Source organism: Hetaerina americana, unplaced genomic scaffold (assembly GCF_022747635.1).
Source record: "Hetaerina americana unplaced genomic scaffold, ioHetAmer1.1.p SCAF_2, whole genome shotgun sequence".
Classification (NCBI taxonomy): Eukaryota; Metazoa; Arthropoda; class Insecta; order Odonata; family Calopterygidae; genus Hetaerina; species Hetaerina americana.
This window is the reverse complement of record NW_027286763.1, coordinates 59,977,884-60,002,609: the sequence shown is the minus strand read 5'-3', so window position 1 is coordinate 60,002,609 and position 24,726 is coordinate 59,977,884. Positions and strand designations below refer to the sequence as shown.

General features: G+C 37.8%; 1 protein-coding gene across 6 annotated transcripts in view; it reads right to left on the bottom strand.

The window, feature by feature from the left end:
* Window positions 1-24,726, bottom strand: part of LOC139687525 (uncharacterized) — a 585,660-nt gene that overhangs the window by 437,987 nt on the left and 122,947 nt on the right. For all 6 annotated transcript variants that reach the window (XR_011700643.1, XR_011700642.1, XM_071584720.1 and 3 more), the window contains one exon: window positions 4,306-4,390. The gene's annotated coding sequence lies outside the window, so the exon portion shown is untranslated. The remainder of the gene's footprint in view (window positions 1-4,305; window positions 4,391-24,726) is intronic.

Genomic DNA, 24,726 nt, shown 5'->3' with positions numbered 1-24,726 from the left:
ATTAACATATCGTATTTCGTTTGCTTTAAATGTGAATAGACGGCCTCGAAGTTGCGGAATAATTCTCATATTCAATCCAAAACTTACCTCAACCCTCAATTGACTGAACTCATGAGCCCAAATGAAGGCACTGCTTCGGTGAGATGGCTCTCCAACGCTTATTGTTCATGGCCGGCAAAAAAGGGCGATAGAAATGGCGAAATGTATGTAATTGAGCAGTTTACCATTCATAACATACCTCTAATAAGTAGACTAATGGCAGTGATGAACGTTTAAGACTTACATCAATTGAAGTTATAAATGAAAAATATCCATCACCAGAAAGTCAAAAGCGAAAAAGGCAAGCTTATCTAAACGGTCTCAAAAGATTATTCAGTAGGGGCCAACTAATAAGGACGCAAAATAAAAACGACTCTCTTCTGAGGTTAATTCGGAATGCATTTCCATCCATTTACTTTGATATGATGCCATCTATACGACGAGGGCGTATTCATAACGGAAGATGGTTATTCGTACTTGGGCACGGTTAGTCAAAGTTGGAAAAATGGAAAAAAGATGGACAATATTAATTATAAAAAAGAATCTAAGTATTGGAAAGATCTAGCTCAGTTTTGGTATTCCGAAAACTACGCCGCAGAAGATGTACCCATCAGCCGCTTACACCAATATTGTACGTGATCCCTGACTCTCCAATTCAGAACAAGAGATTTTAGAGGTCAAGAAATGAGGGAGAGATACACCTAGTTTTACATACTGTGCGTAAATATAGCATTTGGCGCCTTTAGTTTTAAGATCCAAATAGATTGAATTTTAAAGTTCTGTGAGGAATAATTTTATTTTATGAATTCAGCGCTTTAATACTAGGGATTAAACGTATGATACTTGATTATTGAGATGCTATAAGTATAATACGCTGGGCTAGTCAGGTAAGTTCCACCCACCTCACATGCCAACGCAAACGTCGGATGGATCATCTTGGTTGATGGTAAGACACGTATAAGCTTGGTTTGTGCGCTAAAAGTTCTGACTGATACAGTATTGCGATTGCCGGGAGAAAATGTGTAACTCTCTCTCTCTATCACTACGCAACTTTTTACAGAATAAAGCTAAGGGCAGCCACATTCATCAGTGGAAAAATTATAATACTCATACCATAGTAATCCGTGGTCACAACGATCAGAAATGAGTAACCAGAAGAACGTCCATGCTCTTAAGGTTTTAACCCCCACAGAGAGTGGCGATCATTCGGGGAGACCATCGCATTATTTTTTCCCTTTCACCTTGGAGAAAAGGAGTGAACGGAGAAAAAGGAATCGGTTGGTGAATCAAGGGATCCCATTGTACCCAAGGATGCTGAAGGATGAGCCTTTCTCCAGGAGAGGTTTCCTCGCGGGGAGAGAAGATGTGGAACGATGAGATCCGAGAGGGTGTTTGGAGTTGTAGACGTAAGGGGGGGGAAGGGGGTTGGCGGTGCGGACGAGGAAGAGCGAGCGATCCGGCAAGGAATGGCTGTGAGGGGTGAGCGAGGGGCAGGGGGGACAGGGGAGGGGGGAGTTGGGGGGGTGTAAGAGGGTTGGTTGGGTGAGACGGGGCACGGGAAGAGGCGGGTGGCGGACAGGGAGTAGAGTTGTGCTTTAAGGGAAGAGAGGAGTTAGGAACCAAGTACACGACGGCTATTTAAAGACTTCCGCCCGAGCGAAATGACTCGGCCATCAATCCTCGTGAGAAATAAATGGAAGAGTGTGAGTGAGAACTAGGGACGACTTTGGTGAAGGGTGGGATGGTCTGAGGAGAGGTGCGGACATGGGGGAGGAAGCGACGGGAGGAAGTGAGGGTGGAGGGGGGGGCGAAACGATACGCGAGGATGGAGGTGCGTTTGAAAAAAATATATATTAGGAACAGGGATGGGTCAGGGGCAGATAGAAATGGATGTGAATGGTGAAAGGCCGATGAGTGGGCAAATAAAAAATACGTCAATACCAAGCCCCCCGGAAACTCAAGATGCCATGACACATTCGATCCTCCAACGTCCAGAGCCCAGTAACTTTCTCAATCATAGTGACGAACAAATAGCCCCCAATGAGAGCGACTGGTTTCGACCCTGTGCGTCGCCAGGAGCTACTTTAGTCAGCGCAAAACTTTACAGCAACAGTTTTTCCGGGTTCGATCCATTATGAGTATGCGGAAATCTAATTATTTATAACCCTGGAAAAGAATGTTTTCTCACTGAAATTAAAAATCTGATTCAAATAGTAGCTATCTTAAATAAATCAGTAACAAAATATAAGTTTGGAACACATTTTAAATTACACTGTAAACTCATGCATTGGCGCGTTTAACTGTCCGGATTACAAAATAGCTAGTTAATTCGATTTGGAATGTGATGATCAAATTAATTACGAATACTTCCACTTTTGAAAAACCTTATTATGTGCTTAAAAATTGAAGCGGAATCGTGAGAATTAGTTTTATAACTTGAATTTCATTTATAATTCACGAGCATTTACGATACACGTAATTATTCTAAAATGTCGAAGTTAAAAGTTTTAAGAGAGATTTATATGTAAAAACAGTCCATATATTTGCTCATCATAATAATTATTTCCAAAAACAAGGACTTTTAGGAAAGACAGCAAATAGAATGTATATGTTCGAGATTCTCACAGGATGAGTGTGCACCCATTAAGAAATGTTTTACGTCTTCCTTTATAAAAGATTTTTCATTGAAAAAATACTTCTCTTTACATCGTGAATGGAATATTTATGCATAATATATTTATAAACATATACATATATTATGCATATTTATTGCAATATGCATGTATATTAGAGAAGGAGCTATATTAAAAAAATAAGTGTAAAGGAAGGAAAAATATCAAAGATATTTTAGATGTAGTTTGAAAAAAGAGGTAGATGGTGGAGGAAAGGGGAGCACGGAAAATGTGGTTAAAGGAGACATTGAGGCGTCATGTGGTCTGAAAATCTTTTGTAATATGAAGAAAGGAAGCAAGACAATTGGCATCTTGGATGACATTAGTAAACGCAAGTGTTAATCATTGGAAGCCGAAAAAAGAACTGCATTATAAGCAAGCAGGTGTTGTTCCCCCAAAAAAAGGTTTCCCCAAAATAATAAAATATGTCCAATCACTTGTATATATATATATTTCAAAGACTACAAGGATATACCGATTAGAATTGAAGCGATAGATTACCATATTCCAGAGGTGAGAGAAAAATATCATCTCCAGTATGCAAACTACCGAGAATACTAGAAAATTGTATTAATACAATTCAAAATAAGTTCTAATTGCGTTCCGGACGCCCGAGCACGTCAACAACAGACGAAAACATTGATGAAGTGAATAAAATAGTATTAGCCACGAGCCAATGCCGAAAAAAGCGCCATTCGATTTTTACCAATGATTTGGATGACACGGGTCGCTGCGGAATTCGTACCATAATTGCTCAAATTCGACCAAAAACAGCAACGCATTGGCATTGCTAATTAGGTGTTGGACCCTATCCGCGACGACCCAAATTTTCTCCAGAGGGTTATAACTGGTGACGAATCATGAATTTATGGTTATGACGTGGAAACTAAAGCTCAATCATCCGGAAGGATGGAAGCTGCAACACGAGCCAAGACGGAAAAAAGCGCGTAAAGTTTGGTGGAATGTGAAAGTTTTGCTTGCAGTTTTCTTCGATTGCAGGGGCGTGGTGCATCATAAGTGCTTGCCACAGGGTAGAACGGTAAATAAGGAACATCACCCGCAAGGTATGCGCAATTTGCGCGAAGTAATCCGCCACAAACTCCCGGATTTGTGGAAGAACAAAAATTGGCTTTTGCACCATGACAACGCCCCTGCTCACACATATTTAATTGTGCGCGAAGTTTGGCCAAAAACAACACACCAATGATGCCGCAGCCACCGTATTCCCCAGATCTGGCCCCCAGTGACTTTTTCTTGTTCCCGAAACTGAAGAGGCCCATGAAAGGACAATGCTACGTTACAATTGACGAGATAAAGACTGAATCAAGGAGGAGCTGAACAAGATCACCAAAAATGATTTTTTGAAGTGCTTCGAGGATATGAGAAAACGTTGGCACAAGTTTATAATACCTAATGGGGATTGCTTTGAAGGGGACAAAATAGATATTCATGAATAAATAAATAATTTTTGAAAAAACACAAAAGTTGCGATACTTTTTGAACAGACCTCGTATGCAATGCACCAAACACACTACGATGAAAACTGGAAAACGTTACTAACATTAATAGAGCAGCATGGTAAACCCAAACTCACCAAATGAAAAGAAATTCTCCTTATCTTCCAATCTTGGACTCTTCTTGAGATACAATGCACTAGTGTTCCTTTCCTGCGGTTAAACCTGGAAAAAATAAATTGAAATGTGTTTATATTTTGATTAATTTCACCTTATGCTAGAATAAATGAACACACAACTCTTAGTAACAGTAATATCTTTTAATTACCCAATTGAACTTAATTTTATTTGGGAATGTTTCTCTATCAAATAGATATGTGTGCATGAAGCATGGTTTCGGCATACACATGAAACAAGTTGGGGTCATAGCTTTAACTTCAAAAAGATTTCTTTGAAAAACATTTCAAGGTTAAGAACAAGTCCTTGATTGCTTAAATGTGGAGCCGTTTTCAATTTTTCATTATGCATGCATATATTATGCATAAATATTCCATTCGGGATATAAAGAAACGTTTATTTTTCAATGAAAAATCTTTTATAAAGAAAGACATAAACCATTTCTGAATGATTGCACACTCATCATGATTAATGAGTTACTTATCATCGATTCCGGGTAAATCTAAAAAAAATCAAAATTGAGTCACAACAATCTTTTCCAATAGCATTCAAAAAAGGATTTAATTGTAGTAATAACTTTTCAATTATTTTTCCATGGCTGTAAAATAAAAGAGTTATATATTATACTGGCGATATTTTTTCACATTTTAACTTTCTTCTTTTCGGATGTAAATATGATTTACTGATCCCAAAAATCTCTCAATAAAAGTATAAAGCTCGTTGATCGTAAATTATAAACATATTCACAAAGTTAATACCTTGATTTCGGATGATTAAGGAAACCTTCAGACCAACTGCACATTGTATTATATTACATAGTATGATATTATTACTTCTAATCACTAAGCTATCGAAAATTCCTTCAATACCAAGTGTAATGATATAGAAACGATATTTGTACCAGCGCAACTACTACAACCATTCAGGAGAAAAGAAAAAAAACGAAGTCACAGGCTTGTAATAATAAGGAAAAAATATTCTTCACCGTGGTGTATGAACCTAAAATGTTCACAAACAAATGGAACAGATATCCTTATTGAGAAATACCGTAATAATTATAAAGATATGATAATAATTACATAAATGTTGAGAGATTATAGTCATTCTCCAAAGGTAGGAACGCCACACCTTGTTTATGGCTGTATTGTTGCCTTACCCTATGGCCCAACCGTAGGGGAAAACAACACATTGACTGCTATTAAAATGATTTATACGACTATGTTCAACCGATAGATCATTTTTTTAGTTGCTACTTGGATTATGATGAAGTCGAGGTGATAACGATGACAATTGCAATAGATTAAGAATCAGAGAAATACGAATATTCCCAAATGAGCTTCCGACGTGAGGGGACGATGAGCTATTTCCCGGAAGGCAGCAATGTTCTGCGCCCGTAAAAATGGAAATAAATAGTCTTAAGTCACGTGGCTCACGGGTAAAGAGACGCAAAAAAAACGGAAACGGTACACACACCTTTGGAGAACCAACTTTATGCGAAGGGCAACATCCTCCGCTCACCACTGCCCAGTCAAGAGGACAACCCCCCTTTCTCAACGCTCCCTCTCCTTAAACATCTCCTTAATCCACCCCTCAAGAGTCTTCATGTGCCGAAGGAATGGCAATACTAACCGAAAGTCGACATTAAAAAAACTACGAGTGTTCCCCCGTCACTGTCTCACTTCTCGCACTCTAAGACCGGAAGTCGTGCCATAAAAAAAACGAGCTGCCGTGAATGTCCAGACACTAGCGAGAATGCGCGACAGAGAGCGAGGGTCAATCCCACATTAAGTATCTGCCTGACCACTGCTACTTAACGTTAGCGAATTTTCCTCCGGCACCCTTAATTCCCTCCGAGTTTTCTATCTCATGCCGTAATGCATCTACAATTGAAATAAACGGGTTTTGATTATTATGGGTAAAAAAGTAAGTACACATGAAGTATAATCATAATATCAAATGTTTATAATGCAAACTTGATACGCTTAGCAAGTGAGAGCGAAAACAAAAGAAACTTAGGCAAACGTCGGTTATCAACATCACAGGGTCTGGAATTAATCTATGTTTTACGAATCCCAAGAGAATAAAATGAGGAAAATGTGATTATGTGACCGTGAAGTAAACCCTATTCTTGGAACTGCTCGACTGATCTCTATGATGGTAATTATTTGCCACGCAATAACGTTAGTTTTACAACTCACATTTTCAATTCCAAGGGAAAAAGCCATGCATGATTTTTTTACTGCCTACTAAATTAGAGATATACTCATGAAATTTACCGTCCAAAAATTGTTTACGAACTCATTCCGAGGTTTTTCATGACTATAAAACCTTGGACACGTCTTGAGGTCCTAGGAACATTTATTTAGAAACTGAAATATATAATTTTGCTCCGATAAAATTGACTGGACCATACCATGTTTTAGTATAAACCTGTTCCTAAATTTTTAACCTGATATCAAGCAAGTGAACAAGCGAACATAAGTGAATAATTTGAATTTAATTGGACCAATGGCTTGATGTCATGCGACAAGTTTAGTCACCTAGGTGTGACCTAGAGATTCTCTTCAGCTTAGCTCATCACTCACTCAGGGGAAAATTATCCAAGAAAGGACGGCCAAGTAAGGCTGAACCACATTCTCAAAATTGTAGCTGCATGAAATAAATTCTTTTGAGTGAGTAAGAGGTTTCATAAATCATCTAAATGCATAGATATGGAGATATCAAATGGATGCGCATCCAATAAAATTGTATTATTTGCATAGTGTTTGTCATGGTGCGCTGAGGAAATGGTAGCTTTAAACACTTTCGTTGATTTTGAGCATAAAAATATTTGCCATTTTATACCTCTGAGGATGAGAAATCCTAATTACCTTAATATTTACTCACTTTACAAGCGTCTTCAGAATAAATTGAAAGAACTTTCCTCTTCATATCATTTCAGTTAAAATATCTCAAGTCCCAAAGGTCCGTTTTCCATTTACATTTTCACGTTTACGTACATAGTACCCCAAAAGCCACAACTAGGGTGTTTGGCAAGGGGTGATTATCAAAATTATTAAAGGAGCTAGATTTGGAATCACTCGTGAAGCAAAGGTTAAATTGCATATTAAAACACTTGCATAATTTGTGAGGATTTCTCTCAAGCAATGATGCTGAAAATGTATTACTAGCCCCATTAAACGGTAGGAGAGATCATGTTAATAACATGTAGAGAGATCAAGTGTAGAAGAGATAGATTTAAGATGTCATTTTCCCACGAACTCCAAGGGATCATTATAAGGTTGATCAACCGTGCCAGGATGGAAAAGTATTTTGGGAGAAAAGTAGTCTCCTGTGTAATGAGGCTACTTTTGACTAAAAATACTTGTCCCTCCTAGCGTGGTCGGTCAACCTTAAACTTCCAACGCTTCCTTCTTTCTCGAGCGCATCCTTCTTGATCCCCTTTCCACTCACGCTTGCTTTCTCCCGCTCTTACCAAACATTCCCCCTTTCTTCATTAGTGTTCTTCCTTTCGAAGATGGTGGTTGTGTATTCGCCGAAAATTAAAAGAAAAGCTTCTCTGAGTTCTTTTTACTTTTTTTGCCGGTGCTAAAAATATCTATATGGTAGTACATTATATTAGATAGTATTATTAATGTATATAGCTATACATAGATGTGTTTCTATATACGGCACATGTACTTATATAGGTACTCTTCTTCCTGAGGAAAGTGGTTGTGCAGTCACCGAATATTCGAGACTATTACGTTATTTTTCAAATAGATATAATTGGTTAAACACACACGGATATATATATATATATATATATATATATATATATATATATATATATATATATATATATAGATTTGTGTGTGTGTGTATATATGTGTGTGTATAGAGGTGAGAGGAGCGAGGGAGATTTAAAATCTGCCTCAGACCGACCGAATGCTCACCCATCAACCGATAGTCCAAACCTTGCATCTGGCTCATCAAACCCGTAGATCTCCCATACCACCCACCCCGTCCCCCTTGAGCAAAACCCGATATATCTCCTCTCACTCCCTCCCTCTCTCTCCCACCTTCCTATCACCCTGCACCTCCGAATCCCCAGCGCACGGGGAGCGAATCGCGATGGGCGGAGTCGTTGTGGGTCGAAAGGGGTGAGAGCGCCGCTGGAGGACTCTCCCTCGTCGATAAATATAAAGGCATCCCCCCTCCCCTCCTTCGCCGGAGATGGGGATGTCATTATCTTGAGACCTGGTTCCGGTTTCACTAGGTCATTCTCTTTTCATTGGCGAGGGAGAACCGCGGCCGCGCCGCACACAGGTAATTCGCCGGGCACGTATAGTGCACGGCCAGGGAATATAAGTACGTCCAGTCGTCCAGGGGCCCACAAGGAAATATCGTGCACGTGAGAGGCGCGCATGTTAATGCGAGGAAGGACCGGGATGATATTTTTTTTCATTTTGAGGGAGGGAAATGATGTTGGTGAGATGAGGGGGACATCCGTGGAGAAGCGAGAGGGGGGTATGTGTCAACCCTCGTGGACGATGTATAAGGAAAGGAGCAATGAAGACGGAAAAAAACATTAAGGAGCCAAAGGGGAGTTTTGGGATGGGTAGAGGGAAATGATCGCAGGAAAAATGACAGTGCGTTATACAGCCGCTGGATCCAGACGAAAACGAGAGAATAATGGAAGACGCTCGGATAATTGATGGGAGCGAAGTTCCTACGATCGTTTTCGTTCATTTACAATCAACAATGATCTTGTTCTGTAAGTTTTTTTTATATTTTGTGTGGATATGCGAGATTACGTAATTACCATGTCTGCATTGCGCATCAACTGGGGAGGTGGGCTCATGGCCTATACTGCTGAATCTACTTAGGGTGATTGAAATTTCAAAAGTTTCGTTGGTGAGAGCGTCAGTTGATTTGAACTCACAGAGCATGGTCATGTATGCCTCGCCAGTAACTAATAGATTGTTCGATCCAGAATCATCATAGTAATGCAACGCTAATGATGGGGCAGAATTGACACTTTTATGAAATTAAATTTGAGCCTACTATCCTCCTTAGAAATGACCATGGACCTAATATTCGTAAACTACATTAATATATTTTGCTTTAGAAAATTAATTTACAAATATCGACTTGTTTTCGTTAGTAATATTTGAACTCAAAAGGCAAGAAGGAACTTTATCTTGACCAGTTTCTAATATATTAGTCAATATTTATATTCGACATTATTTAACCCAATTAATCATACAACGCTGGCTTACAAATATCGGATGAATCTGCTAATGGCTGCGAAGTGAACCCTGATGAAAATCCTATTCAAAACCCATTTATTACATCTATTTGTTCACTTCATGTCCTTAGACTACCATTATTCCGCATCATCCAAAGGAAGAACTTTCCAATAAGAACTTTGATACTATGCCACAGTTGAAAACGTCAGCGAAGTCGTAGACGTTAACTGACCAATGTATGCGTACATAAGTAATGTTTTCGTAGTACCGATTTTTTTTCTCCATTAGCTATTGGCACGATTAGAAAAAGTGAGATCAACAAGGATATCCCAAATCAGTGATGCATCATTTTGTTGAATTTACACAAGCGAGACTGATCCCCGCACAAATTAGGAGGATGTACTCTGGAGGGGGCTGTGAGCTTTGGAAGAGGTCAGATGTCAATGAAAGAAGAGAGTAACGGTGATGAAGAAAGTGAAGAAACCCGAAGTTAGGAGACCGCAGTGCTCCCGTGGCAGGGATAAAAATCGGAAAGAATGGGGAATGAGGGGCGAGGGGAGGGAGCGAGGGGGGGAGCCGGGGCGAGAAATGATGCCACCCCTGAGGGTGACTTAGCAGGAATCGCCGGGGGTTGCGGATAAAGGTGCCGGATGGCTGAGAGGGGGGAAGCATCGGCGAGAGCAGGGCTGGGGAAGGAAGAGAGAAAGGTGCAAATGGTGGAGGGTCCAAAAGGAGTCGGGGGGAACTGAGGACGAGGGAGAGAAGGGGGGAGAGAAAGGGGGAGAGAGAGAGAGAGAGAGAAGGATACGTTGTCCCCTCCCGCTCATCTCCCCCGAAAAGGTTCAAGCGTGGAAGCTGGCCCATTTGTATGCTGAAGTGCCCGTCATATTTATGTCAAGCTGGTGAGGAGGAAGGGAGTGTGAGTTGGGGAGGAGATCGGAGGGGGTGAGCTAAGGTGAGGGAGAGATGGACAGGAGAGAAAGGACGATGTCCCCCTTGGGCAGTTTAGGGAGGACGAAGCGGCGGAGGGTGCGAGGGGACGGGGGCATGGGTGTGGGGGACGCGCGGAGAGGAAATAAGGGAACGAATAAGGTCAAACGGATACATCCCTGCGATCCACACCCATTCCCTTTGTGCCACCTCCCACCTCTTGCCAATGTGAGGACATTTCCCCGTGGAGGATATTTCCCCGTTCGGAAGCAAATGGCAGGCAGAGGGGAAGGGAGAGAGAAAGGTGAAAGGGGTTACAAGATGAAAAATAAGGTTCCCGAAACATGGAACAAGGATCATCAATCGAAGAGTGTTCTTCCGTAGTCCGACCATTGTAAAAACAAATACATCATAGTATGGGTTGAGGTTTGATATTGAAAACACTTTTCAGCATTAATGGAGATAGTGAACACTGCTTACGTTGATAACAAAATTTACTCAGCAAAACTTGCTAAATTATAGGTAATATTTCAAATAAAGTTAAGTATAAAATTCTAAACAAGTAAAATATTACATCTTGGGTTGATCGAGTCACAATTAATAATGTATTTACTCAAAGGAAATATTTTTATTTCAAATTGTAACTATAGTATTCAAAAATGAAATACTATAGGAAATTAAATATTAATTTTGACTACTGACAAAGGCTTAGGAAATGATTTAATTTTTCGTTGCATTTCAAGACATTTTTAATCTTACACTAATTGGTGAACAGTTCATAAGAGTATCGTTATTAATCTCTAGATTTCCTCTGCCAGGTGGAATAGCATGAGGGCTGTTCCTCGAGGTAGCAGAGCGCGTTTAAACATTATTTTTAAAGTTGTGAAGGATTAATTAAGATGCGATAATTTCATTCTGTTCAGTTTAATCACTTATTTTCTTTTAGTACAATAATCGAGGAAAATTACTTGCTCAATGGTTACAAAGAAATATTGATAAAATGAAATCATATATAGTATTGTATATTATAATGGTTACAAATATCACATGATGCAACGACTCTTTTAGGTTTCCAGGTTATTCAACGGGTGAAATTCTATCCCAAAGTTCGCAAAAATTAACATCTGAGCATTACCCAGGCTCGCGAGTTAGAATTAGCATTCGTGACTCTCAGATCACTGGCAGAGCATCTTTTTCTACTGCCCAAAGGAAATAAATGATACATTACACTCATACCAACATTTTTTACTTTAAAGCAAAGGTGACGTAATTTCAAGATTATTATTAGTCTCATAAAATGCCTATCTCACTAATCCTTGCTAGTCATGTTCCCCATGATCGCAAGAGAGAAGAAAAATACCAAGATTCAATGGAATGTATGAACTTTGAATTTTATATTATCCTAAAAAGGTATATTGTGCAGTATTGCAGAGGAAAAATGTGGGTATATGCTGTTTTGTATTCATTGGCATTGAGTTCATAAATCTCTAGCCATTTAATATACCTTTATGATTGATAATGAAAGAAAATATGCTATAGGACTCGTATTTCTAGATTTAAAGGAGACTATACATGCCAAAGCATCATTCATGCCGTCCTACGGGGGCTTTCCCGCTAACTATTTGGATTGAGCCTCGAAAGCTTCGAGGATCTAGTGATTACGAACAATAAGTGATTAAGGTTAAAATGAACCCATCATCAAATCATATGTTACATCAACAGTCGCAAGGAAACTATGAACGACGTAAGTATTTTACTTTTTCACTGTTTAAAAATCCAAATATATGTACTAAGTATTAATTTCCTTGGAATAAGGAAAGAAACATCTCATATCTGCATAGGCTTTTCTTTGAATTGTCATATAATTTAAGCGAGAAATCCTCATTGAGGAAATTATCGAAGTACACAATCTCTGGACCAGACTGAATAAATAATTTCTGACTTACATAACATACTTACAATTAAAATTATGAAATTTAAATATAATCCAGATATAATTAATTACTTTTTTAAACTTCTAGTTCAATTTCAATTTAAAAAAATCAAAGAATATTTGTAATCACTTGAAAGTGTGCTACTTCCTGTTTAGGTATCCAAAAAATGATTAAAGATTTTTCATTAGGTTATTAGGCACCAAAATGAATCATCTTAAGCCTATTATTTATCAAAACCCTATGTAACACTATAGTTGATTGAAATCACTTATATACTTTCAATCTCGTTCTAACATAAAATATAATATTTAAGGATATTTAAAACCAGAATACAAGCAGGTGGATTGAAACCCGCAAACGGTTCATTCATCGTTTACCCTATTACCATATAATGTGATTTTCCTCCATAGCAGAGTTTGAGTTAGTACAGTTATTCTTGCAACTCAATCCCAATATTTAGTTACAGCGCATTGGAGAGTGTTTGTAAAACTCCGCACAGCAAACATTTTGAAATAGTGATAAGGGTTTTGTTAACCATCGCATCAACAGCAGATAAACGTAAAACGCGTGAAGTTGATGATCAGTGATTGCATCACAATGACAGTGTACTCAGGTGCACGTCGGGTATTTTTATTCATCTACTAGAAATTATAGCCGTACCAATAATTGCAAGCAATAACCTAAGGAAAACAGGGCGTCCGGAGCAGACCACATTAACAGAGAAAATTTCAAGATGCTAGAAGATAAAGCCAAAGAAAGCTGTTTAGGAATATTTATTAAAGATAGCTACGAAAATGGATGAATCTCTGAGGGAACAGAGGGAAGTATAATAATAGTAATACCAAAGAAAACAAGGACCGAGACTTATTGCTCAATTCCAACACATCCTGTAAAGCTGTCAAATGGACTGGAATAGGTCACTATGGCAGGAAATTATGGTCTGAATGGTGAACTATATACATACAGGATGCGTCCTGAAAATAATAAAATTATTTTTTTAAGTAATTCATTCGTCAGAGGCCAACAATTGTCGAACACGAGCCACATTGTTGCCGGTTTTACTGGTTGACGGCCGCCCAGAGCGTTGTTCGTCGTGAATCTCTTACCGGCCCTTCTTAAAGGCCTTTAACCAACCTCGAACTTGTGAGTAGGACAGAGCAGAGACCCCGTAAGCCACGCAAATAGTTTTGTTAGTTTCCTCGAGAGATGTTTTCAGTTTAGCACAAAACTTAGTTATCGCGTTCCGTTGCTCGATCGTCGATTCCATTTTTTTCGTAACACGGTCGGCACGCAAAAGTTTACAATAACTGACGTCCTACCGCTTTCGTAGCTTAAAGAGCACTGATATTATTTTTGCGGCAAATCTTTGCGATTCCTACACCTACCTCAAGTAGTTTGGTCCCACTCCAACTAATAGAATCGGTGCAATAAATTCAATTATATTACTTTTGGAACGCACCCTGTTTACATACACGAGGTCTGTTCAAAAAGTATCACCCATTTTGAATTTTCGCGGGTTACGCATATTTGATTTTCGATTTTTTGTGGCGTTATGTTGGTACCTATGTCTCTCACTCATGCCGAAAATTTCGGCCATTTTGAATGTTCATTTGATTGTTGACAGCTGTTTATCTTGGGTATGTTTTGGCTTGTTTTCGATTATTACCTGTTCCAAAAAATGGATCAAAGAATCTGTATCAAATTTTGCGTGAAAAATGAAATCAAGTCCATTAACGCATTCCGAATGTTGACTGTGGCTATTGGAGAAGCTACCTCGGACCAAAGCACCGTTTATCGGTGGTACAAAAAGTTCTCAGAGGGCCGAGAAAATGTGAACGGCAAAGAACGCACCGGACCCCCGAGCACGTCAACAACAGACGAAAACATTGATGAAGTGAATAAAATAATATTGGCCAATCGTCGAATCACCGTTAGAGAAGTTGCTGAGGACCTAAGCATATCGATTGCCTCGACCCATTCGATTTATTCCAATGATTTGGGCATGAAATGGGTCGCCGCGAAATTCGTACCATAATTGCTCAATTTCTACCAAAAATAGCAACGAATTAACATTGCTAATGAGGTGTTGGACCATGTCCGCAACGACCCAAATTTGCTCCATAGGGTTATAACTGGTGATGAATTATGAGTTTATGGTTATGACGTGGAAACTAAAGCTCAATCATCCCAATGGAAGCTGCAGCACGAGCCAAGACCGAAAAAAGCGCGTCAAGTTCGGTCGAATATGAACGTTTTGCTTCGATTACAGGGGCGTGGTGCGTCATGAGTTCTTGCCACAGGGTTGAACGGTAAATAAAAAATATTACGTCCAAGTTATGCGCAATTTGCGAGAAGTAATCCGCCACTAACACCCGGATTTGTGGAAGAACAAAAATTGGCTTTTGCACCATGACAACGCTCCTGCTCACTCATCGTTTCTTGTACGCGAAGTTTGGCCAAAAACAACACACCAATGATACCGCAGGCACATTATTCCCCAGGTCTGCCCATAAATATAAATATACATATATATATATATATATACATATATACATATATATACATATATATTTACTCATTTACATGGAGTCATTACTTCTCTCTCTTCCGATGAAGACGGAGTAGAATTCCGTCCAAATTATTAAGAAATAACGAGTGAGTGACCTTTTTTTGTGTTTCTATATCGTTTGTTACTGTGTAATGTACTATTCGCCACTTCCGTGATACGACGACGAAATCATATATATATATATATATATATAATATCTTCGAAATGGAACGCTCTTCGGCGACGCACAAATATATAAAACACAGATGTAGATTTTTAGAATATAGAGACACAAAGAAAGGACACTCACAATTTGTTATTTGACGTTTCGACAGCACGGCTGTCGTCTTCAGAGTCATATAATCAAAATATATATATATATATATATATATATATATATATGTATATATATATATATGTATATATATATATATATATATATATATATATATATATATATATATATATATATATATGTATATATATATATATATGTATATATATATATATATATATATATATATATATGTATATATATATATATATATATGTATATATATATATATATATAAACAGGATAAGGTGGAAATGAAACTTTTCTTTAAAAGCAAATGTATTAAATGGAATACGAATGAAAATAAAAATCGTGCGTGGTAGTGGTATCTGTCAAGAGTAGCATTACTCAATGTAAGCCACTTCAGCTGCAATGACCATCTCCAAACTTGTCCTGAATCGATCGCACGCACTCTTTAAAACAGTGCTGTCCATATTCGCGAATGCTGCTACGATAGCGGTGCGTAGAGATGCGACATTACGGTGCCTCGTCGTATTGGTAACACTTTCCACTGCCATACAAACAATTCATATAGCCGAGAGAGTTCAATCCCGGGCTATTCGCCAGAACTCCTTTGGCCAGAACATATCAATGTTATCTGAGAGCCAGTTATGGGCTAAATGACTCTTATGTACTGGTGAACCGTCCTGTTGAAAGATATAGTCTCCCCGAGGTCACAGTTACCATCCACGGTTTCACGACATTCTTAAAAATTTACAATTTCGCAAAAAATTGCAAATTTCCCCTTAAATCAGCGCCTGAGCGTTTCCTCGAATGAGGTTTTCTCGCCTGGTTAGCGAAACCTTCCCCAGACTTCTCCGAAGCATTATACTTAGCCACAATACAAGTTGTGATCAAAAAAAGACGGGACTTATTGTATAACTTGCTTATTTCCACGGATACCGCTTAATCGAAATTGTCGCCCTCAAAGTACATGCCTTTGCTGACGACACACCTATGGCAAGGTTATTCCAGGTCTCTACCCTCCCTACTCCGAACCCTACTTGGTAAGCCGCCTTAGGTATTCTCTTCAAATCCGCCGAACAATTAGTTTTAATATCTGCAATAGAGCCTAAACGGCGCCCTTTCAAGGTTGATTTTAACTTAGGAAAAAAAAGTCTGATTGAGCCACGCCTGGAGAGTAGGGTGGCTGCGGGATCACGAAAGTTCCGGTTTTGGCGAAACACTCTGTCACGATCAGCGCTGTGTGTCAGCACCCGCGGACGAATTTTGATGCGAAGCGCGTCATGCCCAAAATGTCTGTCAAAATTATGTGATAGGATCCAAAGCTAATGTTCACTTTCTCGGCTATCACCCTAGCAGTTAAACGGCTACTTTCCCCCACCATATCGTTCACTAATTTATCATGGTTGGGGTCTGTCGAAGTGGAAACCCCCCCCCCCGTTCGCGAATCTTCATCTGTCGAGGTGCTACTCGATTTAAAACGACTGTACCACTCAAAACACTGGCTTCGACTGAGCGCTTCATTAACAAAGGCTTGCTGAATCATTCTAAATGTCTCCGAAGCATTTTTTTCAGGTTTGAAACAAAATTTCACTCACACACGCTGTTCCTCTTGCTCTTTCATTGCTGCTATTGCACGCGGTGACAAACAGGTTAAGACACGTACCGCTGCTGCTGCGCAACAACTCGACGTAAAGAAACCAACACCTCTCGTTTTAATCGTCAGATGTGTCGCTAGATGGCCCATTGGGTCTCGTTTCAATCCGTTGAGCGGTTTGCGCAGCATAAAATCAGTCCGGTCTTTTTTTGATCGCATCTTGTATCGTAAACAGTTGACCTGGTGTGCCCGAAGAATCGAAATGTTTCACTGGGTGAACGCGAACACTTAGATAATAGCGGCTCTTCGATTGTACTCCGCACGTGTACGGAAAATCTCGGCCATTTTGAGGTTATGACTGTTTACTAGATGCCTTTAGCTTTCAAGAACGACAAACACAACCTCCAGTGGCGGAAAATTCAAATTGAAATTGTCCAGAGATAATCGCCGCACCCTATATATATATATATATATATATATATATATATATATATATATATATGTATATGTGTGTGTGTGTGTGAGCTGTCGAGGCATTTTTATTAAGTTTAAAATTACAATAATATAGCTTCATTTGAAAATTCTTGGCGAATAGCGATGGCGGTACTGATAGGTAATGAGAAAATATTTTTCATTACATTAGATGTGCTTGTGTGTGTGTATGTATATATATATATATATATATATATATATATATATATATATATATATATATATATATATATATACACACAGTTAACAACGATATCTAAGTAAACAAACCGCCAATTTTGTATTAAAACGGAAGCTAAGCGATGAAAGAAAGTAAACAATATATGGAAATATAAAAAATAGAAAATAAAGAAACTTGGAAAAGATTTGCGGGTATTTTTGAGGTTGAGAAATATATGAAGTCATGAAGAAAATTCAGGAAGTCAATGCCTGGATTTAGTTTTATTATCTCAATGGCAATCCGAAATTCCGCCAAAAAGAAAATATTAAATGTGTTCACAACTAATCTCAAGGCGTCTTGAAAAAAGTATTGGATGCACAGACCTCTGCGTCCGTATCCTTCCAAATAACCGACGAAATATTTAAATGAATATAGGATAGAGGAATAAACCGTAGAACGTATGATAAGGAATGGGCAGTAAATTTTCCAATGGTTTTTGACCGTAACTATGACATAATTACAAGGTATAGGTGGACAATAACATTTTATCAAGACATAAAATTCAATTTTCTTCAATAGTGTTTCGGGTAAATGATTTAAAAAAATGTGAAAAATCGATCCCAAAATCTAGTTTTACAGTTGGCTTTATTATTTTCTTTTCCTTATTGTCCAAGATATAAAAACTCACAAACATTCAATTTTTCATATTCTGTACTGTAAAACACAAACTTCACACTTTTGGAGATCCAGAGCCTTAAAACAACACTTCCTTCATCTCTTCGTCACTAATTTAATCTTTTTTTTCTGTACGGTTCACTTGAGAATGGAAACTTCCCATCGCATTGTTTAGCCACTTAAGTTGATCCGGAGTTAAGTTAATCGTTGAATACGACGCCTTATATCATCAAGAATTAACAACGCTTTTATGTTTTAGAAAAATTTACTACACGATTAACTCCATGTACATTTTTTGTATATGACGTATTACATAACCGTGATAGCCCAGTGAATGTTAAATTATTGACCTTATGTTTATATGTGACAAAATAAACAATTGCCATCTTTTCAAACACTTGTTATTTCAAATGTTATCGAATATAACAAAAAGAAATTATTATAAATATAATCATAAGCTGTGAAAATAAAAGGTGGACAAATTAATTAATGTATTACCGATTTGTTTTCTTGTACGGCCTATACCTTTGACAGTGTGACGAGTAGAAAAAGGCATCATTAAGTATTGTAATTTATATTAGCGCTTTCATTGCATTTGAGAAGTCCTGGGAGAAGCCCAACCCAGGATGAAGTCCCATATACCCTCTTACATACCTATTTTCTAAACTCATTTCGATTAATGATTGAACACCATATCATGACCTTCCCACATTATTGAAAAGACAAGAAAGTAAAGAGGTGATGATAATTATAATGGGCAGATGTTTTCCACCTGTTACAGACACCATGACGAAATCGAAATGCGGAACGGATAATACAGCAGGTGCTTGATTTTCAGATGCACCTGTACCACACCAAAACAGTGAACACCTTTCTTTCAAACGTACAAAATTGGGTCAAAAGTCTTCAGAAATATAAATAAACTTACATAATTCATAAAGACTCTACCTTACGCGAGAGAATTTTATGTAAGTCAATTCAATAAGTTGATTTTTTAGAGAACAAAATGTCGTTTTAACATATATGTGGAGAGAAAGGTTACAGAGGCATGAGAAGAGCTGGAGAGAGAAATGAAAGTCGGTGGAAAATTCCTAAACCAGTTAGATTTGCGGATTATCATGCTTTAGTTTGTCAGACAGCCAAGATATTGCGAGCTCTGCTCAGTAATGAAAAGCAGGTGCGATAAGTATGGAATGAAAAAAATGTAAGCAAAACGAAGATTATAATGTTTTCCAGAACGAGAGAGGCCAAGCATAACATTTAAATAGTAGGGTAACACTAGAGCAGGTGGAACAGTACACGCATCTCGGAAGTGTTTGGACCAACATGGTCTAAGTAGTAGGGATGTAACGAGAATCATTGCACTAGGCAAAGAGGCTTTCACAAGGAGGAGGGAGTTGATGACAGGGATGCTGAGCAAGGATGTTAAGAAAAGCCTCGTTAAAACTATGACACTGAGCGTAGTTATGCACCGCGCGGATAAGTGGTCACTGGAGCAGGATGATAGACTCAGATTGGAGGATTTTGAAATGTGGGGGTGCAGAAGGACTAAAAAGGTAAACTGGACAGAAAGAAAAACAAATGAGGAAGTGCTAGGTATATAGCGGGAGGAGAGGAGATTGTTGAGAGAATCATAAGAAGGCAGGAAAGATGGAGGCCGAATATATTGATTCGGAATGGGATGTTGAAGATATTGTGATAGAGTGGAGAATGTTAGGAAAACGAGGGAGAGGCAGGATGTGGATAGGGATGTTCGATGGAATGAAGGAGGAAGGAAGTATTTAGGAAGAAAGAGGGAATTATTGTAGTCTAGGATGTTGGGTTGCGTTTTAGTAAAAGAGGCAGGAAATCATCGCTGTATCGTTTAGTAATTTGTGCTCATCCTAAAACCGTCTTCAACCTGTAGGTTACCGATAATAATAACGATTTAGGTTAGCCTTAGCGCTGTTCTAATTCCCTCTAGAAGGAAAATTGGTAGATTACAACCACTAGATTGGTTAAACGAGGTGCCTTCAAATTTTAAGGTCTTGTACCCGTAATTTTTTTCGAAACAATTACTTACAAAATAAAATTTAAAAAATCTTACTGTAATTTTATACTTTTTCATAACGTCAACGCTTTTGCATTGGTCCCTTTAGCTCAATGAAAAGTTACTGATTTCAACGTAGCTGAGGCTTTAAGGACTCACTGTCATGCCTCGCACGGCGTTGTTGAATTTTCGCACCCACGAACACGCATTTTTCACATCAATAATCGTACATAATAAGTCTCACTTAATTTATGATGAGCTTTAATGGGTTTTTAACTATGCTGGTGGAGAACACGGATGATTACGCTGTTCTCGTTGTTTCAAGACGCCATGTTAAGTATTGAAAACGCGTCTCACTCTAGTGGCAACAGTACAAACTCTGTGCACTGCATGGTGCATCTGTCTTTGTCTTTATCTATAAAGAGTTCTCATATATTGTATGCTCATCCACATCTTGCCATCTAATTCCAGTTCCGAGAAACAAATTGGGATAACTTAGAACTTGAAGCCTTATCGCGCATCTAATATTATTCCCCAGGGTGCATGTATTCTACAAACACTCCCAGATAATCTATCCAAAATGATAACAGACATTGAGATACCGTGATATTTCGAAAAAATAGGCTGAGCCTTTTAATTGTCAAAGCTCTTTCTTCGGGGATCAGTAAATTTTAATTCCTCAAGTGAAAATAAAATGTTCAATTTGAATAATTACTTTGCCTTACTTAATATTTTATTCCTAATTAAATGAAGTAAATTTAATCCACTCACTTTTTTTTATTTGGATTATATTTCCATAAAATCCCAATGTGAATTTAATCGCTAAGTTACCTTAAAGTGGGTATAAATGACTACTGTATTTTGAATGCTTACTTTATTATAAATTCCGTTAAAATTTCACTATATATGATAAATGTATAATTATTTGTCATATAAAAAGTTATTTTAAGACTGCTGTACACATTTTAGTGGGATTTATCCAATAATGGTGGAATTCCATATTTGCTTCCTAGTTCTAAACACGAAAATGTTTGCTATTTTTATTGCAATACTACTCAATTTGTGTAAATTTGATTCCAATTCATTGATTAACAGGTCCAAATTACGTAACTTTCATCAAAACTCTAAAAAGTTTTAAAATCTCTACAGGGACAAAAATTACGTTATCGTATGGTATATTTTCGATGTACAGTGTACTTTAAGAAATTCTTAAAATGTACGGATTATTAGTACTGCATACCCAAATACAATACTCATAATTCAATGGTCGTTATAGATACATTCCGTATATTACTTTAATTCCAGAAATTTTCATCAAAATACGCGAGGCAATTTCAACCTCAAAAGCTGTTGCTATTGTTTCCAATGGAGAAACTATAATATTTGGGTGTTCTTTTCTTCATCAATTTCTGGATATTAAGGGTTGTCACATTTTCTGAAGGCTTCTCGAAACGGTCAAAGATGTTCCAAAAGCCCCATCAAATTTCAGTCACTGAGGTCGATAGTGTGAAATATATATATAGAAATGAAATCACACATATCTTCTGGAGAGAAAAATCTCAGTATATGCTGTACTGATTGATGGTCTATCTAGTTCTCAGGGTAGTGCTATCGTCATCTTAACCGATTTACTGAGTATGTAGTATGACCGAGGCCACGGTATGGACATTTTAATTTATCCTAGTTTTTCGAAAAATGTGTACTTGAACGAAATGATACTCCGGAGTCAATCCACCTATGACGACTCTTGAATTCATTTCACAAACATTTTTACGGTTATACCGCATAGTTTTTGGGGTGTAGCTGGGGTTGTGACCCGCATTGATAGACATTCCATACTTGCAATTTGTCCGCATATCATCGAGTTTCTAGTGATCCCATATTCCATTTATTGCATGCGAATAAAATCCCTTTGCCGAGAAAAAACGTATAAAAGTTACTTAACCTGTCCAGAGTGATTTTCGGTCTAAGTGGAGTCGGAACAGATAATATGGCGGATGCGGAACATAAATATGATACCGCCCTCAATTTTGTCGTTCTTCGCATATATTTATTTTTTTATGCTACTTGCAAGACAAACATACTCACAAGGGAAGGTATAGCTTCAGTATGACTTAATAAAACCTATTAATTTGACAAAAACATGAAGTGGCAAGTCAAAAGTTACATATCCAAGAAATGTGTATCACTTCTTTAAAAGGTTTAATTAATAATTATTGATTGAATAAGCAGTTCTTGGCCCATTTTATGAAAAAATCACGTTTGCAAGGTTATGTTATTTGAATAAACTAGTTGCAAATATTTATATGCTTGTTCGTCTACGTGCTGTTCCCAATATCTTATCCTTGCATTGGTTCCCGATATCTGGAACCAATACCTTTTGGTTCAATATCACTTTTATCCATCGTTTTCTAGATTAACGCTTTTGACGATATTTTCAACTGATAGAAAGTGGAACAAAATCCTTCTTTTGCCAATTTGAATCCAATAATGTGCCATTTTCTCTGTTAATTCCTGTTCTTTCAGGGTCTCTCTAACTGCACAAATTATAACATTCTCTTCTGAACTCGGCGTAAGTAAAAATTTCCAAGACTAATACCTCTCTCATAAAGGGTTGGATTCATTTGTTCGGAAAATGTTCCTTTTATTTAGTATCGGATCTCGGGATTTTTTTCGCGGAGCTTCTTACGCACAATAGCCATAGGAAGTCAGACCCGCGGTACATCCTAATCCGTGTTATAAACGACTGCGTTCTAACCGGAAAGCTATATGGATACACAAATCTTAAACTTGTACGAGTAAGAATAATGTAAATAATATCCTGTCTGATGATGGAGTCTGTTACATCGACTTTGCCTTTGGAATAAGTGCTACTTTTTGGGTTATTCGGAACCTTCACACTTATACACTCTTTCTAAGAGACACTTTCACTTGGATGCTTAACTTAGTGACTCTTGGGGGATCAAAATCAGCTTCGTCTATAGGTAATAAATAAGATCGTGTTAATCATTAATAAGCAAGTAATCTGCTAGTTTTTTATTGATCTCTTGCCAATTGACTTGAGTGAACACTCCTTTCAAATGCTGATCCTGAAAATGACAATGGCAACAAGAAAAGCGATAAATTCCTATTCATTATTCGTCCTCGGCCAATCAGTCTCAATTTAATAGTCAATTTCACAAAATTTCAAATACCAAGTCTATAATCGTGGACTTAATGACTAATAATGCAGAATAAAGCTATGTTTTTAATATCATCGAATTTATGCGGAATTAAATCCCAGAATATTTTTTGTGAAATATTTTTGGCAACTATGTTAAACTGTCTAATCAGTGGAAATTTATTTTTTCCTGAAGTATTTCTTTTATTTTCAATTTTTATGTTTAATTTGTATTATTACGGAAAACCATTATTGTCAGCCTTGTTAATGGTGGAGCTCAACTCTATCACACCCCATGGTATATGAAACTCACAAATTAAGAGTAAAAGAACCCTTCCCTTGGGAGATCATTTCTCTTGCCCACATTTCCCCTATCGCCGGTTTCCCAGAAAGAACTTGCCTCCAGAAAATCCTTCAGGGTATGTTCAGACGGGAGTGGTCGAGGGCATTTACAAATTTTGAACTCTCAATTGTTCGCTCGTCAGCTAAACACTGTACTCACAAGTTTACTACGCTGGGTAAAATGGATCCTAAATAAAAAAATTATCTAGAATTAAACTTAAGGTCGTGTTTTCGTGAGTAAATGGAAAAATGTATTTTATTACACTAATATACGCATTAAAACCTGAGTACTAATGCCGACCTGATGCACAGGTGTATCTTTCAATTATTTCACTTAATTTGAAAAAAGGATTTTATGCACTCTAGTTACACTATCTTTACAGCAAAAACCAGTGAAACACTGAAAAAAATATTCTTCTCTAAGTTACGTGAAGATACTCTAGGAATGGTGAGCCCCAGGAACATGTTAAAATAAAATCAATTCAAAATCAAAAGGCATTTTAACTAATCGTAGTTGACGTTACTATGTCCATATGTGTGTGTATATACGAGTATATATATATATACACATATGGACATATGTATATTTATACATATAAACCATAAACACAGTAATCAACCCAGTACTAAGCCATACACGGCGTGTGAAATTCACACATCAGAGTAGGGGGGGCAGTTCCTTTCCTTGTGCCGGTTATGCTTTCCCAGCAAGATCTGGTACCCGAAAAATCACAAAGCTTGGGTGGAGCTGCAGGTGCCAAGAGTGCCTTGCCCGGGAATCGAACCCGGGACCCTCTGGTCAGCAGTCCAACGCTCTACCCCGTGGACTACCGCGACCCACACACATATATATATATATACTTCAACTTTACATAAAAATGCGAAATCAAATTACAAACTGACGAAAGCAGACATCAGAAGGTTGAAACCCAGGTCAGACCGCTAATATTAAATAAATAAATTGCAAAACTGTTTGGAAGTTATACAT